Source organism: Vigna unguiculata, chromosome 7 (assembly GCF_037176805.1).
Source record: "Vigna unguiculata cultivar grain cowpea cultivar isolate G323 ecotype 2 chromosome 7, ASM3717680v1, whole genome shotgun sequence".
Taxonomy (NCBI): Eukaryota; Viridiplantae; Streptophyta; class Magnoliopsida; order Fabales; family Fabaceae; genus Vigna; species Vigna unguiculata.
In genome coordinates, this window is record NC_140798.1 from 22,459,021 (window position 1) to 22,476,562 (window position 17,542).

General features: G+C 37.8%; 1 pseudogene; it reads right to left on the reverse strand.

Annotated features, from left to right (window-relative positions):
• Positions 1-9,142: 9,142 nt before the first annotated feature.
• LOC146884680 (protein FAR1-RELATED SEQUENCE 6 pseudogene) lies at positions 9,143-9,691 on the reverse strand (annotated as a pseudogene).
• Between the last annotated feature and the right edge of the window lie 7,851 nt (positions 9,692-17,542).

Consider the following 17,542-nt stretch of genomic DNA (forward strand, 5'->3'; position numbering starts at 1 on the left):
CTTCTTTTAAGTGGTGGTAGAACATCAGGAAAGATAGTTGTTTCCCAGAAAAGGTGACCATTGGCAGGAAGAACTATGGAGTTTTATATCTCTTCATATGTTGTACATCTGAACCAATGTGGAATGCAATCTTCTGCCTTTCAGTTGAGGAAGTTCAGTGCAGCAATTGCATGGAAGCATGGGATCCCGCTAATAAGCTGTAAGACCCGTAGAATTTAATTAATTAATTAATTAATGCGGGTAGTGGTAGCCTTTATGACATTAAATTCTAACTTGTATGATGTAGAAAAGTACTAGCTCAAGTGGTTGAGAGTACTTTAATTATGTGAGAGGACTTGGGTTCGAGTCTTATATATGCCAATTGTGTGTTATTTATTTGTTATTTTTTTAAATATATGTTGATCATGTTTTAGAATAATATAATAATTGAATTATATTAGTTAGTAAGAAACATGAATTGGCATGATGGTTTGGCATTGACTTGGCATTGGTATGGTTATGGGTTCAAGCCTTGGAGAACCCAAATTAAACTTTATTTTTGCTATTTTTGGTTTTGGCTTGAATGTGAAGGATTGAGTAAACCCTAGATGCATTGGCAGCCCAGGGTGGTTGCAAAACGGACCACGAAGAATCAATGAATGGTAATAAACATTATCATTAAACCTTAAATTCGTTTTTGGGTAATTACATAGCTTTAAGGCACCTTTTAAAAGACCAAAGTGAGGTAAGAAGAAGGTTTTAGCAAGCTATGAGTGCACTCAGAAAACAGAGCACAAATTTTGAGAGTAAGCAGCTTGGAGTGAAGCTTTGAAGCTGAATTGGGAGAGAAAGAAAAAGGGAGATCATTTGTGATCAAGAAAGAATTCACAACAATTCTAAATTAAGCTAAGGAGTCCAGGTTAGGGGAGCTAGAAACGCTACTTATTTGTTTTAAGTTTAATTGCATGACGAATATACTGTATACTTATCATTTCGTGCCTGTTATGTTGAATTTCTAAGTTCTGGAAAATTTCCAGGAACCGCCTGGCGGGAATTTAAAGCCGCCAGGCGACCTATGCCTTTTTCGTGTTATTTTTGGGTTCCAGAGGTGGACCCGCCTAACGGTGTGAGCCTAACCGCAAGGCGACGCTTGGTTGTTTACCCAGTTTAGTGGGTTTTGGTTGAAGGATCTGGCGGTGATGAACACCCGCCAGGCGACGCGAACCAATTTTGGTTCGATTTTGATGTTGTGGATGTTTTGGGATGACTCTAATCGGAGGGAAAGCAAACTTTAATGGATAAGGGGTGATTGGATGTCAAACATCATTGCAAGTCATTTAATTAATGGCTAAATTGGATGAAATAGTAGGAATATTATCTTAGGATTGATGAATTGGGAATTTCTATAGTGGCAGCAATCGAAGGGGAAAATGTGAATGAATTCCTGAATGGAAAGTGTTAGGGATGAACCATAATCCCAATAATTGGGATTGTATCCTATGGAGTCAGAAATTGATGGAAATCAGAGTTGTTGTGAAGGGGGTAAGGTTCGCAAGTGTAGGAACCGCTTGGCAGCACCCTTTTGGCCGCCAGGCGCCATACAAGAGAGGCATGGTGTTCTGATTCACGAAAAAGGCTATTTTTCGTATTTTAGCGGACCAGGAACCGCCCGACGCTGGGTTTGTATGCCAGGCGCCACCAATTTTTCTGGTTCGCGTAGTTTCCGTAAAATTGCATTTCCTTATTCGTTAAACGTCTGATTTAGGTGAAATTTTGACATGTGGTCCACAACATGTAGTTCTTCAATTTGAACGGTGGAGATTTGATGTGGAGGTCAGTAGCTAGAGATATGCGTTACTCCATATTGCTGATTTTGGAGCCTGTAAAATACATGAATAAGCCCTTGACTAGTTCAAGTAACTTCCAATAAAGCATGATTGGGTTATGTGGTAAGTCTCTATCAACTTGTTAGTCACATGTGGAGAATTGGTTTGGTGAAGGCATGGGTGTCAATATTAAATTGCATTTGTGTATAAGATCATGTGCTTAAAATTGTTAGAGTGTTGTTGCTTATATTTTGTTTGAGCATGCTTGGGATGGTCAATATGACTGGGGATGAATGCACATGTGAGGTGCTGTAAGGCCTGGAATATTATAGATGACAATGTTTTTCATTAGGGGTACTCTAGAATGAAAGCAAATTAGAGCAACCAGTGTGAAGTGTGCTTGAACCTGAACTTAAACCAGTACTACGCAAGTACTGGTGTAGCGCCTGGCGGTGGTGATCGACCCGCCAAGCGAACACGTAGAAATAAGGGTTCAAGATCACGGTGGTGCCTGGCGATAAGGTGGGGTGCGCCAGGCGGAGTCTACAGTTCAGTAAATACTAGACACGTGGCACCTGACGATAGAGGAAGTTCCGCCAGGCGATAGTTACAGTGGCAGTGAAGACTAAGGCGCTTAGCACTTGGTGCTTGGCGGTACGTGTCCCCCGCCAAGCGATCTGGAAGCGGCAACGCCTAGCGGTACGTGTCTCCCACCAAACGATTTTGTTGCAGTAGATTGGTGTTATGCTTGCTATGATGTGCCTGATCTACAAGGCTTCTTAGATATCTTAAAGGTCGGGTTGCTGGTGTTCCTTGAGTTGTGGCTCGGAACGCATCCCTTGAGTTGTGGCTCAGGATAGGGGTTAAGCACGTGGTATTCCTTGAGTTGTGGCTCGGAATAGCATCTCTTGAGTTGTGGCTCGGGATGGCGGATGACCACGAGGAACCCTTGAGTTGTAGCTCGGGTTGGCGAGTGTTGCCAGTGTGAGTGTGCTAGTTGTGGCCAGTACGGTTGGGTCCAGATAGATTGCCCTCTTCAGTAGTTGGCTGACGAGTTTGGTAGTGTTGGGACGATGCGAACTATGTTCGTATATGGGGACTCCACCTGGCGTTACGGTGTTTCCCGCACGTGCTCTATCGGTTGTGGCCGATAGGTATGGCAGTAAGTCATCTTGAAGTAATCACTAGGAGACGTAGAACACGGTTCACATGGTTGTGGCCATGTGATGTCAAATCAAAGGACGGAACTCCTTTGGTGTGATTGTATTATATATAATTGTACTATATATATATATATATATATATATATATATATGTGTGTGTGTGTGTGTGTGTGTGTTTATTTTGTTAGCTCACCCTATCTGCTTGTGTTTGGCGATGATCGTGTACGCGGTACACGGGAGCAGATGATGTTACAGGTGGATCTGGTGAGGCATAGAGCCGGAGGGGGGCTAGATTGGGATAAAGAGTTTTCTCAGAGTTTTATTGTTTTATGATTTGGAATAATTTTTTAAACATTTTGTGATACTTATGATTTAATCAAGTTTATGATTTGGATTTAGTTTATTTGACTATGTAATGAAGTTTTTAAATTTTCCCGCATTTTGGGAAATGAGATTTATTAAATGATGCTGACGTATTATTTTCTATTTTATTTTATTTAAAATCGTAATATCCGGACGGGATGTTACATAAGTCATTTCCTACCGCTGCATTCCTGGCTTTCTATGTTGACAGTGAACTTGTCTCCAATTAATGAGACATGTCTAACTTCAAACAACTTCTGACCTGACCAACTGCACGAGGACCAAATTGAAAAGTTATAAACCTAAACTAGGACCAAATTGAAAAGTACTAAACCTAAACTAGGGCAGATATCACCCTCGTACTTCTGCACCTTGGATATGTTCTTGGACCACCTATTCATAATGTATAAACGGATCTCTTCCAGCATTGAGATGATTGGCTTGGACCTTGCATCCACAATAACATTGTTGAAGGCTTCACTCATGTTGTTTACCAACGTGTCACATTTGGCTTGCATGGTAAACCTAGACCTGGACCAATATCTGGAGAACCAAACACTAGTGCAGAATAGGATTTCTACCTCGCCTTATAGGCCTCGGTTGGCCAGGAACCGAAGCCTATAATGGCGCGGTGGCAATTTTGCAATTATTGGCAACTTTTATGCCTCGGTTCCCCTACAACCCGAAGCCAAAACCAGTGATAGGCCTCGGTTGTAAAAAACCCGAAGCCAAAAGCCCTGTTAGGCCTTGGTTAAGAAGGCCCGAAGCCAAAAAGGATGCCCAAAATTTCAAAAATGCCATTCTCGTTTTGACTTATAGGCCTCGGTTGTGAGAATACCGGTGCCAAAAGTGGTTTTAGGCCTCGGATGGTGGGGACCCGAGGCAAAAGGTGGTATATGCCTCGGTTCTAAATTGAACCGAGGCCATAGTGTTTAATTAGGTCAAAACTGCAGCCCCTTTCTTCCTCGCGCGCGCAGCTCCTCCATTTCTCTCCTCCATTTCTCTCTGCAGGAGCAAAACCAGCGGCAGCAACAACCAGAACAGCCTTCCATTGCTACCATAGAACAACCTCCAGCAGTTCGAACCACGCACCTGCAACCTGCAAGCTTCCATCATCTTCAACCAACGTCCCTGCACCTGTTCGCAACACCATCTCCATTCACAGTCGCATCTGCACCGCACCACTGTTCGAGCCTCCTTCCACTTCTACGCGAGCCGGCAGCCACCGCACCACCGCGCCACCATCAGCGAGATCTGCACCACGAACTGCAACGCACCATCTTTTTCTCGCCGGAAACCACCGTGAGCAGAACCTCCATGCCTGCGCCATTCACGAACGCAACTGCAGTAGCCATGGCAGCAACTTCACGAACCAGCAGCGGCGCGGCCATCCTCCAGCAGTGTTCACCCTTCACGCCTCCGCAAAGCTTGTTCCGCGCACCACCATGGCCACCGTAGACCTGCAAAACACTGCCGAAAAGGGTTTCGAAAAACACTGCCGAAACCACCAAAAGGGTTTCGAATTTAAAAAAAAAAAAAAGCAGCTCATATGGCCTCGGGTGGCACAAAAAACCGAGGCCAAAAGGTGGGCTCTATGGCCTCGGGTTCGTCTGAACCGAGGCAGAAGGGCACTCTATGGCTTCGGGCCTTAACCGAGGCCAAAAGCTGTGCTCTTTTGGCCTCGCCCCAATATGCTTCGGTTCGCGAACCGGTGCAGAATATGATAAACAACCGCTGCCAAAGGCCCTTCCTGCACTGGTGAAATTTGTTAATATTTTGTTAATTTGGAGAAACCAATATTTGGACCAATGATAACAGAATCAATGATATTGATGACTAACCTTGGTGGTATTGTTATTAGGTATTTAAAGTCCTCCTCGTTCACTTCTTTAATATTATGCATTTCTCTTTCCCATGCTCTTGGGTACGTGCTGGTTGCAGAAGCTTTTAAGTTGCTTGCTTCCAAACTTTTTTCTAAAATTGTTGTATAGATGGCGCATACAAAATCTTTGCTCAACGCCAGGCAATAGCTCTTGTATGGCAGGAAGCAATCCTTGTGTATGTACTAGTGAGTTAGTTTTCATATTAAAAAAATAGAAGTACAATGAACATAAAAAAATATGGAAACATATTACCTTTTGTTGGTTGGACATAAATGTGCAGAACCTACATATATCAGCACCTCCCAGGTCCTCAATCAACAACTCCAGAAACCAGCTCCATGTGTGTTTGTTCTCAACTTCAACTACTGCGTAGGCTACAGGAAGCATCTAGTCATTTGCGTCACGACCTACTACAGTTAGTAGCTCACCCCCATATTGTCCTTTCAAAAAATAACCATCAAAGCCTATGATGGGTCGACAGCTCACAAAACTTTCCTTGCATGCCTTTAGACAAGTGTAAATTCGCATGAAAATCTTCTCATCATTAACATCTTCCACTTTAACTTTAACTGTGGATCCGGGATTTGATCTAATTATCTAATGAGAATAATCATAAATCCTTCTATACTAATCTTTAAAAGATCCTTTAACCACCTTTGCTGCTAGTTGCTTTGCCCTATGAGCCATTGAAACTGACACCTTTGTATTCCATTTCCTTGCAGCTTTATTACGTATATCAACCAAATTCAAATTAGAATTTTCTATTAATGTGTTGTCTAAGGTTTTACTCAACCATTTTGAATTCATCAAATTGATACTAAATTCTCTGCTGCACTTATGACGGTTTTGAACTTTTCTCAGCTGCCATGTTTGACATGAAACCAGAAATCCACAATAAAGGGACCAATCACACTTCCCTTGAGCCCCTAAACATCTCATGCACACTCTTTCCTTGTCATTTTTGTCAAACTTCAAGTTCCTCCCAGCATGAACAACATACGTTCTTACACCATCAACAAATTATTCCTTGTCCACGAAGGTTGTCCCCACCTCCCATCTGTAATCACCCATTGACTTTGGTTTCTTAAATGTACCAAAATAACCACTCATCCCATCATGTTTTGTCTCACTAGCATTGCCGTTAATGCTAAACAACTCTTCTGACTCCCAACTATTATCAGACAGTCTTCTATCTCTACTTATCCTATCATGTTCTGACTCACTTGCATTATCTTCACTATCATGGTTTTGTGAACTTGGACCAACTTCACCTGACCCCAAACCTTGACCATAATTAATATTTATTTCTACATCAACTACGCCTTCACTACCTCCATTACCACAACCCCAGTCCTTTCCATCATTATCTCTTAAATAGTCTGCATCAGAATCAATCCAACTATCAACCTCAACCCTTTCATCATCACAATCCCTTTCATCATCACCTTTATCAACTTCCGGATTACCCACATCCTCAACTCCCACTTCTTCTTCACCTGTACCCACATTCTTAACTCTCACTTCTTCTTCACCTGTACCCACATTCTCAACTCCCACTTCTTCTTCACCTGTACCCACATTCTCAACTCCCACTTCTTCTTCCAAATGCCCAATACCTTCACCCACAACATCATCAGTTACAATTTTAGGAGCAGGAGAAGCGCACCTCCTTAAACTGTCAACCACTTCACCTTCGTCTGATCCAATTTCAGTCTCTTAGTTCCTAGCATCTTCAAGTGGAGCAGACCTTACATCTTCAGGTGGAGCAGACCTGACTACAATCTTAGTTCTTAGTACCTCAAATTCACTAACAGCATGACTGCTTTCACCACTCTCTAAAGGTCTCACAACATCTCCTTCAGGTTCCACTATATTATCCTCTACCTGGGCTTCATCAACTCCATGCACAACAAACATATGCACTTCACCATAATGCCTTGCGATATGAAGCATATTAAGTGCACCCCTGTCATCATCCAAGGGGTGCAACAACATCTCAATACAATAACACAACCCCTTTATGCTATGATACCTCATTTCCTTAAGAGACCCCCAATATTTCGAAATAACTCCAGCGGTTAGGATCGCATGACCAATGAGTAGTTTCTCCACCAACATACTTACACCACTCATTTTCAACAAATTCACCATGGTGGTGGACCACAACCTCAAACCTTTCATCAGACATTGGAAACAGAAAAAAACAGAAAAAAACATGCAAATTGTAAACAATGTTTAAATGGGGAACAAATACTCCATCTACAATTGACAAACCAACAACTAACCATGAAACCCACCCCACCACAGATAGCGACAACACAAGCAATTAAAAATGGTGGGTCACCAACGAAAACAATAAACAATGCACCACCAAAAAAGCAACTACAATTTAAAATATTCCATGGAATGCATAAACAAAACCCTAATCATTAACACTAAACGCAATCAATACTTAGCAAAAATAAAACCCTAAAGTAGGACATACCTCCACGATGAAAACATTTTTCCCTCCGCAACGATTGTACAAAGATGAGTGACGAAATTGGATGCCAGAAATTGATCTCAAAGGCGAAATTCCAGAATTTCAAAGAGCGACGACAAAATCCCCAATTCGACCCCCAAATCCCCAATTTGACATAAATAACCCTAAACCCAATTTAATCCAACTTAAACCCTAAAATGAATCTGCAATTTCAATTAAATGGTCAGCATAGTGCAAACAGACATGTCACTAAACAGTATCCACATCACACAAAATCACTACGCTGGCACTATTTTGTTAACGATTTAGACGGAGTTAACGAAAAGGAGTTGATTGAAAACAAATTACGAAAGGTAGGACCAAATTGAAAACATTTTCAAAAGTAGGACCAAAGTGAAAAAAGTCGACCAAAACTAGGACCAAATGACTATTTAAGCCATATATTTATAATGTGGATGAATTACTTACATCAAGATTCCTTGTCGATTTATTCAATGTTGCCCTCCATTTTCGTTTCTTGGAAACCTTTTCCACTGTTGATTGAAGTCTATTTGTTCGGGGTCGACCCTTCCTCTTAAGATGTGATGGGCTTCGTACCATGTTGTCCATAGTGGGTGTTGGATGTTGGGTTAATTTTTCCTTCCCCTTTTGGGAAGGAAGACTTACTATATTCAATATAGGTAAGTCAAGAGTTGCATACATGGACTCAAGTTGGGTTAACATAGAATTTGTCCCATTCTCAGATTGACATGCAACTTCTGCAATTTCATAAAATCTCTTACACATGAAGTCATACCTTTCCACATGGGGATCGTCCTTATTATGTTTGTATGAAGTTCTTATGTAAGTGTGTCTTCGTCGAATGCGTTTGCTCCACCTCTTTAATAGGTACTTTGGTGATACACTTTTGACCTCTTCTTATGTTAGTACAAGAAAGTTGTGTCGGCATAAAATACCTTTAAATTCAAACAAAAGACAAGTACATCCAATTTGTTGCCTCACTTTATCAAGAACAACTTCATTCATTTTGTCATCACTTTGTCCATTACGTATGCACTCCTCTTTAACCATGTACTTTGAATAGATTACATCACATTCATAACTTTTGATAGTGCAATTGATCTTACTCCTTAACTCTTGCTGAACTTCAGCTAGCTTTGCATGAGTGTATTCTTCTTGGAACTGCCTTTCAACAAATGATTGAGTGACACAAGGTAGGGTGGTATTTAAAGAAGCAAAATCGGCTTCAATTTCGTTCTCGGCCTTCGACCGTAGCGCATTGTCATATTGGACGACAAATTGTTTCAATATTGTGGTTGAATTTACGAAACCATCAAAAAAGGCATTCATACTCTCACTTCTTTGAGTGGTCGACATATCAGCCCAAAATTGAGACTTCAAATAACAAGGAACCCATCTACTTCTTTCGTCGTAAAGTGTAGAAAGTCATTCGTTATGATGTAAGTCGAACCTGGATATGAATTGTTCCCAACCTAGCTCAAAATTAATTGTCGTGGTGGACTCGTACACCAATTGTTTCAAATCATGCTTTATGGTCTTGTACATTGTCAATCCACCAAATTTTCTGGGGACTTTCTTCATGATGTGCCAAAAACACCAACGATGCCTGGTGTTGAAAAATACAACAACAATAGCATTTTTCATTGCTTTACATTGGTCAGTTATGATGCCATCTAGTGCCCTGTTCCCCATGCACCTTAACCAACATTGAAAGAGCCATGTGAAAGTTGATGTATCCTCTGCAAAGAGCAGCCCACATTCAAGTTGAATTGAGTGGCCATGATGGTTAACACCAACGAAGGGTGTGAACGGCATGTCGTATTTGTTGGTGAGGTATGTAGTGTCAAATGATATGACATCACCAAAATCCACTGACGCGGCTCTACTCCTTGCATCTGCCCAAAACACATTAATGATTCTATTTTCAGCATCAGTGTCAATTTCATAATAGAAGGAATTATTCAACTCTCTCATTTTTTATAAATGTTGCATCAAAGCCTGCCCATCTCCCTCCTTGCTAAAAGCTTGTCTTTGTTGCCCGATGTAGTTCCTTGTGTCTCGCTCAAGAAACTGTAAGTTGTCAAAACCTCATGCATGACTAACCAACGACCTAAATGTCTTGTTCAAACGTACATCAGCCTTGTCATTAATATCAAGTGTTCGCTTTGCTTGGAAATTCAATCTTCTATTCCCACGTATTAACCTTGATTTGGTTGGACTAATGTCATGATTGTGATCATGTACCACAATGCTTAGTATCCATGCTTTTGGTTTTTGTACTACTGTTAAGCATGCTGGACATTGTCTTGTTTGGATTGGTGGGTGTTCAATTCTGGCGGGATTTGGGACACGTACTTCCCTTCCCTTGAGCACACTAATTTGAGGTAACACAACTGGTTATCGTCATCATTTTTTGATGTACGAGTTTGAACACCAAAACCACATTTCACAACATGTTGCTTGTAGAAACTCTTAACCTCTTCTACACTTTGAAATCGCATTCCAACAGTGGGCACAACACCCTCCTGATTGTTGTTAATGACTTGAGCACTATCATACATTTCATCCCCATCAGATGTGCCTATACCACAGTCTTCATGAAGTAAAGTTATGTCGTCCAAGCATATTGGGTTATCATGTTCCCCATTTTGCATATGTTCATCAAAGTAAATTCACATTCAGTTTACTTCATTCATAACTCCAACATCCCAATGGGCATTGAATCAGTTAAGGTATTTATTTTTTGGTCATAATTTTAGAACTTTGTTTGTGATTCATGTCAAGGTAGCATTTGATTTCAGAAATAATATTTCAGTTAGCTTAGGATTAGATTTCAGAATGTTTAAGCAAATAAAAAACCTACTAAATAAGTATAACGTAAATGGAAGACAATAAGAAGATTATAACGCACCATTGTAAGTGGTCGAATTGGTTGTTGGTGGCAGTTAAAGCTCATATTAACTTCTTCTCTAATGTCTTCAATGCTAGCCAAAATGTCAGCCCTTGTTACTCGCTCAACATTAATTCCAGCTTCAATCTACTTTTAGTGGCTTTAATGGTGTTTTTGTTTTCTTAATTTTTGTAAGCTGAAAATTCAGACCTTCCCCTTCTTTGCAATGAATGCAATTAAATGTTGATGGTTGACGGGACGGGTGTGTGTGGCTTGTTTAAAAAGTCATAGAAGAAGTGCAACGGGACCGTCTTTAGAGTGGGAAAATGTCACGTCACTTAAATAACTCTGCATCAGATAGACTTAAGTGATTTTCTTCAGCTCCAATTTGGACGTTGTGTCATTGGGTGATATTGCATTAGAGAAAATGGAACAATGGGAGTCTTTGGAGTTAGACAAAGCGGAGCTGCAAAGCTTCATGCGACGGTGCAGTGGAAGCACGTCTTTGATCCCTGGTCCAGTAAGAAATTATCAAGCTGTGATCATGAACCTAAGGCAGGAAGACAGTAGTCCATGTAGCAGTTTATGGAGCACATTGCTACTGCAACTTTTGCTTGTGACTTTGAATCAAATGCTTGGAAATGGACGACCATGTTCATCAAACACCACGGTAATTTATGATTCAAACACCATGTTATACATATATGCTACGAACCTGATTATAAGCTTCATGAGTGATAAAATATGAGTGGATTAAATAATGCCAAATGCAGGTTTGGTGGAAGGGGGTGACATAAAAAATGTTACTCCCATGTACACGAAAAAGTTGTTTAAAAAATTGCCCTTTGTGGCATGTGTTGTGAAGGAGTATAAAGGAAATGGGTTAGGGGTTCTGCTTGTCACTGTTAAGGTTTTTAAAGTTATATTGTGTTCTTAATTTCCTAAATTTTGTCCCACTCAAACTCCTAAACAAACATTATAATTGTGGTTAACTATTTAATCAGGACCCAAAGCACACTGCCTAGGCCAGCGTTCACAATAAAGCAGTTTCACATCCTGAATGTGGTCCACTGTTTGGTATTGGGGCTGTGATTTTACTAAAACAAGTGTATGTATTCAATCCTAAGGCAGATAAGTTGTACTTAAACATCACTCTAAGGAATATTGTTAAGGTCGTATATTTAATACCTTATTCATCATATTGTGTCATACTTAAACACATTATTGATTATGTTGTAAACAAATGCATAGGTCTTCAACCATGATATCAATGATCCAACAATGGAAGAGGTAGGATCTTCAAACAGGGTTGATATAGAAAAGGAACCACCCCCAACAACTTGTTCAGGCATAGATAAACCAAACTAAACCACTTACTGTAAATCCTGATGTTCAAGCAATTGTTCAGCAAAATGTGGAAATGAATGTGGATCCAAAATATGGAGTATCTGGACCAAATCCTTGTGCAGACTGTAGAAGATAGCAATGAAGATGAGGAAATGACCTACATGAGCATTGATGACAGAATTAAAAGGCTAGTTTATCCTTTCAAGAAATTCAAGAACACTCAAGCAGGGCAATCATCAAAGTCACAACCACAATACCAAGTATATGCCGTTATATATTATGGTTTTCGATGAAATCCCCAACTCAATGTTAAGTTTAGTTTTATTCTATCAAACGTTATGTTATGCAAAACATTATGGGTATTTTGATTTTTAATTTGACTATAATGTATGGCATGTAAGGACCCGTTATTTAGTTATGTCATTGCTTAAACTGTGGTTGTGGTACACATATCATGTTCTTTGGCAGTTAGGTTGTGAATGGATTGTGGACCTAAATTTTGCTTTGAAGGAAACTTCAGGTTCGTAGTTACGATAACAGAGCTTTGCACTTAAACTGCAACTCTTTCATATGCAATAAGTTTAAAACAAACTCCAAAACATATAAATATAATTCTTTATGATTTGTTGTGACTCTACCATTTAAACGAAGTCTATAATTTACTCATGCCTCCAAACGGGATACTTATCATGGAAGGGAATATTTCTTAAACATTTATGTTCAAATCATATAAGGGAGGTTAGGTGATATGGAGTATTGGGTTGCCACTTACATTGTGGATCATTTTTTACAGCACCACCTACTAAAATGGGTGCATTTTTTTACCAACCCACCTGATGAACCAAAACAACATGTTAAATTCCCAAATCATAAGGGATACTACTTCTATGTGTGTGAGGCAACGGAGTATTATGCAAAACAGATGAGGTTGGCATTTACGCCAACACAGGTTTGTACTTAAACTGGAAGTTTTTAATATGCAATAACTTTAAAACAATCTCCAAAACATTTAACTAGTATTCCTTATCAATTGGTGTGAGTTAACCTTTTTAATGAAGGTTATAATTTAGTCATGCCACCTAGCAGGATACTTATCATGTAAGCCAAAAAGTGTTAAACAATGTTTCTAAAATCATATAACACAAGTTAGCATAACAGGACACACGGGTTCGCATAAATATGCAGAAGTACTTGTGACACCAGCACATATTGAAATGGTTTCATGTTATACCAACTCAACTTATCGACCAAGAAAAAAATGTTAAATTATAAAAAATTGAGGACATGTAATTGTATGTGGCTGATATAAAAACCATTTTGCAGAGAACTTGAGGTTGGCAGTTATAAGAGAACGGCTTTGCAGTTAATCTGGGAGTTTTTCAAATGCAAAAACTTAAAAACAAAGTGGACAATTTATAATCATTTTCCATTATGACTTTGTGTCAATTAAATTTTATTATTCAAGTGTAAAATTTAATCACAACCCCAAGCGGCAAACTTATCATCCAAGGCAATTTGTGGAAAGAGACACATGGGTTGGCACTTATGCAGTGGATAACTTTTGGACACCGCAACCTACAGAAATGGGTGCATGTTATACCAACACACATTATCCACCAACAAAACATGTTATATTCTCCAATACTTAAGGGCTGGTACTCATATGTTTGTGAAGGAAATCAAGATTCTGCACTGAAGTGCAGGTTGGCAGTTATGATAACTATTCTTTACACTTAATCTAGGACTTGGTCATTTGCAAAAAATTAAGAACAATGTGGAAAACTTATCATTACAGTTGTTCCTTATCAATTCGTGTAAGTCTTAAGGGAGCCAATAATTTAGTCACCCCACCAAACGGGATAGTTATCATCCAACACAACAAGTGTTAAGCATCTTTTTTCCAATCATATAACACAGTTTAGGAGAAGGGGACACGTTAGTTCGCAGTTAAATCCAGAATCACTTCTAACACCACCACCTACTGAAATGGGTTGACATCTAACCAACCCACCTCATCCACCAAATGAACATCATAAATTCACTAAATTTAAGGCCAAAAACTTCTACGTGGGTGTGGGAAATCAAGATTCTGCACTGAAGTGCAAGTTTGCACTTATGATAACTATGCTTTCCACTTAATTTTGGACTTGGTCATTTGCAAAAAATTAAGAACAATGTGGAAAACTTATCATTACAATTATTCCTTATCAATTCGTCTTTGTCTTAAGGGAGTCAATAATTTAGTCACCCCACCAAACGTGATAGTTATCATCCAACCCAACAAGTGTTAAACATTTTTTTCAAATCATATAACACAGGTTTGGAGAAGGGGACACGTTAGTTTGCAGTTAAATCTAGAATCACTTCTAACACCACCATCTACTGGAATGGGTTCACGTCTAACCAACCCACCTCATCCACCAAAAGAACAACATAAATTCACTAAACTTAAGGCCAACAACTTCTACGTGGGTGTGGGAAATCAAGATTCTGCACTGAAGTGCAAGTTTGCACTTATGATAACTATGCCTTACACTTAATCTGGGACTTGGTCATTTGCAAAAAATTAAGAACAATGTGTTATCATTACAATTATTCCTTATCAATTCGTCTCTTTCTTAAGGGAGTCAATAATTTAGTCACCCCACCAAACGGGATAGTTATCATCCAACCTAACAAGTGTTAAACATTTTTTTCTAATCATATAACGCAGGTTAGTAGAAGGGGTGATGAGTGCGTAGTTTTGCCCCCATTCAGTGTTTAATTCTGGGTATTTAATTGAATTTGTGTGTTTAAAGATTGATTTAATTGGGATTTCCTATAATTGGGTTTATTGAGCATGAGATACAAAAACATGTTAAAAATAGCTTTTTAGTTGCATAAATGTCATTTGGATATTTTGAGGTGTGTTAGTGCAGCTGCAGCTAAGTTGAGGTCATGGAGGTGTGGAAATAAATTGATTAAAGCTTCATAACACCTTAAAGATAAATCCAAGAATAAGAAATTATCAAAAGTACAAAAATTCAAGCCAAGCATTGCATGAAGAGGACAAGAAAAACTTGAAAAAGTGAAGAAGTTTGGCTAAACCAAGAAGAGAGGAACAAAAAAATTGGACCTTGCGGTTTTCTTTATCTTTATGATAGAAGATAATTTGGGAAAAATATATCTTTAGATATTTTATTTGATATTTTTAAATAATTATCTTATTTAATTATATCAAAATATTAAAAGATATTAACTACCAAATCTTTTTAAATATGACAAGATCTTCTGGAATCTTTTTAGATCCACAACAAACAAATATATCTTGAAGATATTGGATTATTTAGAAGATAATTTGAGAAGATTGCAAAGGGTTGATTTGGAAAATTAATACAAATATTAATTGGTGATAATTTATCATATATCTTTAAGTAATTAATTAATTTAATTATATTAGATATTGATATTATCAACCAACTATATTTGTCAAATAATATATATATCTCCAAATATTTTTAAATATTTATATTTATCTTTATTTTAAAAGATATTTGAGAGATTTTAGCAACAGAAAAGCCCAATCCAATTCCTATATAAAGAGACCAAGGGAGAAACAGAAGACAAGCTCGGCACGTCGAAATTTAGGAACCCTTAGGGGGACCTAATTTCTTTCTTCTCTCTATTCCTCTCTCTTTATTTTGCATTCATGGAGTTCTAAACTTCTTGGGTTGATACCATTGTAATTTCTTAATTGGATTTTGAGGTTAGATCAATTAATTTCTTTGTTCTTTTTATTATTGTTGAGGTTTTAATTCATCTATGTCTTTTATCTTTGAATCACGTAAAAAGTAATGATTTTAAATCTATATGCATGTTGATCATATGAGTTCAAAGGTTTTTAAATTTAATTGAGACTTTACTTTGATTTTATTTAGAAACTTTCATGTGATTGAATGAGTTTTTACCAATAATTGAGACTTTACTTTGATTAAAGGTATTTACTCTAACTAAAATTAATTGAGACTTTACTTTGATTAATTAAGCTTTTTATTTGGTGAGGAGATAAAAGAATAAACATGATTAGGCATAGTAAATTTGATTGAGACTGTACTTTGGTTGAATTTACTGTGGATAATCTAAAAGTTCTCACTTTTAATTGAGACTGTACTTTGGTTAAAAGTGAGAACGCCAATAAATTAATGGAGACTTTACATTGATTAATTTGTAAATCTATAACAATAATTAATTGAGCAATAATCTTTAGATAACCGATGATGAATCTATTTTGAAAAAAGCAATGGAATCAATCTATTTTCTTTACTATTGTTTTTATCTTTTCTATTTCTTTCTTGTTTATCTTTATCCCTCATATTTTTATTATTTTATTTGATTAACTCTTTTGTATAGTTTTATAAGAACTAATTTGTTAAAAATCAATTCCGTGTTCGTTGGGAGACGACTTTGGGTTACTTTACTTTTTCTATTTTCTTGACTACTATCTTAGCAATACTGAAGTTGCTATAGTTTAGTAGTATTAATTTGATCGCGTCAACGACAGTGTTATCAAATTTGGCGTCGTTGCCGGGGAACACAGTTAGAATTTTTATCATTTTAGTTCTTATTTTTATTTTTATTTTTTTAATTTTATTTTTAATTTTTAATTTTTATTTTTATTTTTATTTTTCGTTTATCACTAACATTTTCTTTTCTCAATTTTTTGTTCTAACATTTTTTTTTTATTTTCTTTAGTTATTTTATTTTATTTTATTTAGTTATTTTTCTTTAAGCATAGTTTTTGTTTGAGGAATTTGTTGGGAAATTTGTGAAACTAGTTGGGAAACACTTTGGCTAAGGAAAGATAAGGTACTTAAGTTGTCCATTGAGACGCACCTCTCTTTCCTGGAAGTCTACTCAACAAGCTTTCAACATATTTCTTTTCAGAAAACCTCTTTCAAAAATGCAAAATAATTTTGCATACGAAAATAATCAACATTGTAGTTTTCAAATGGATTATAATTGCTATCCACAACAACCACGTGATTTTCAGCAACAAATTGTCACACCTACTTTTGCACCCGATATAAGTCGGTTAACTTTACGACAATTTAATGATCTATATCCTAGATCATCTTTTTTGGGATATGAGCAACAACCATATTTTGAGTGTCCACCTCAGCAACCATATGTTCCAAATAGTTTTCAGCAACAATATGTACCACCACAGCAAGTTGAAGCAACCAAAGGACCATCCTACAGGGAAGTTATGATATTAATGAGCGAAGTTATAGAGAAATTAGAGTCCATGGATGAAAGGTTGCGAGTTGATCAACGATGCAGAAATATTGAGCAAGAGTGGTACGAAAATAAGCAAATATTGTCTGATATGTTGAGGGATGCAAGTAAGAACAACTTCATAGAATTACTTGTAACTGTTAATACCACCCCTTCAACCCCATCAGAGATTTCCTGAAAATCCAGATTTTAACGAACTTCGTCATGAAATCAAAGATGTGCTTCTGAAGTTGGCCATCAGAGCTGACTCAAATGAACAAATGTCTGAAGATTTGAGTCAACTAATGAATGATGCAGTGAGAAATGTCACTTTG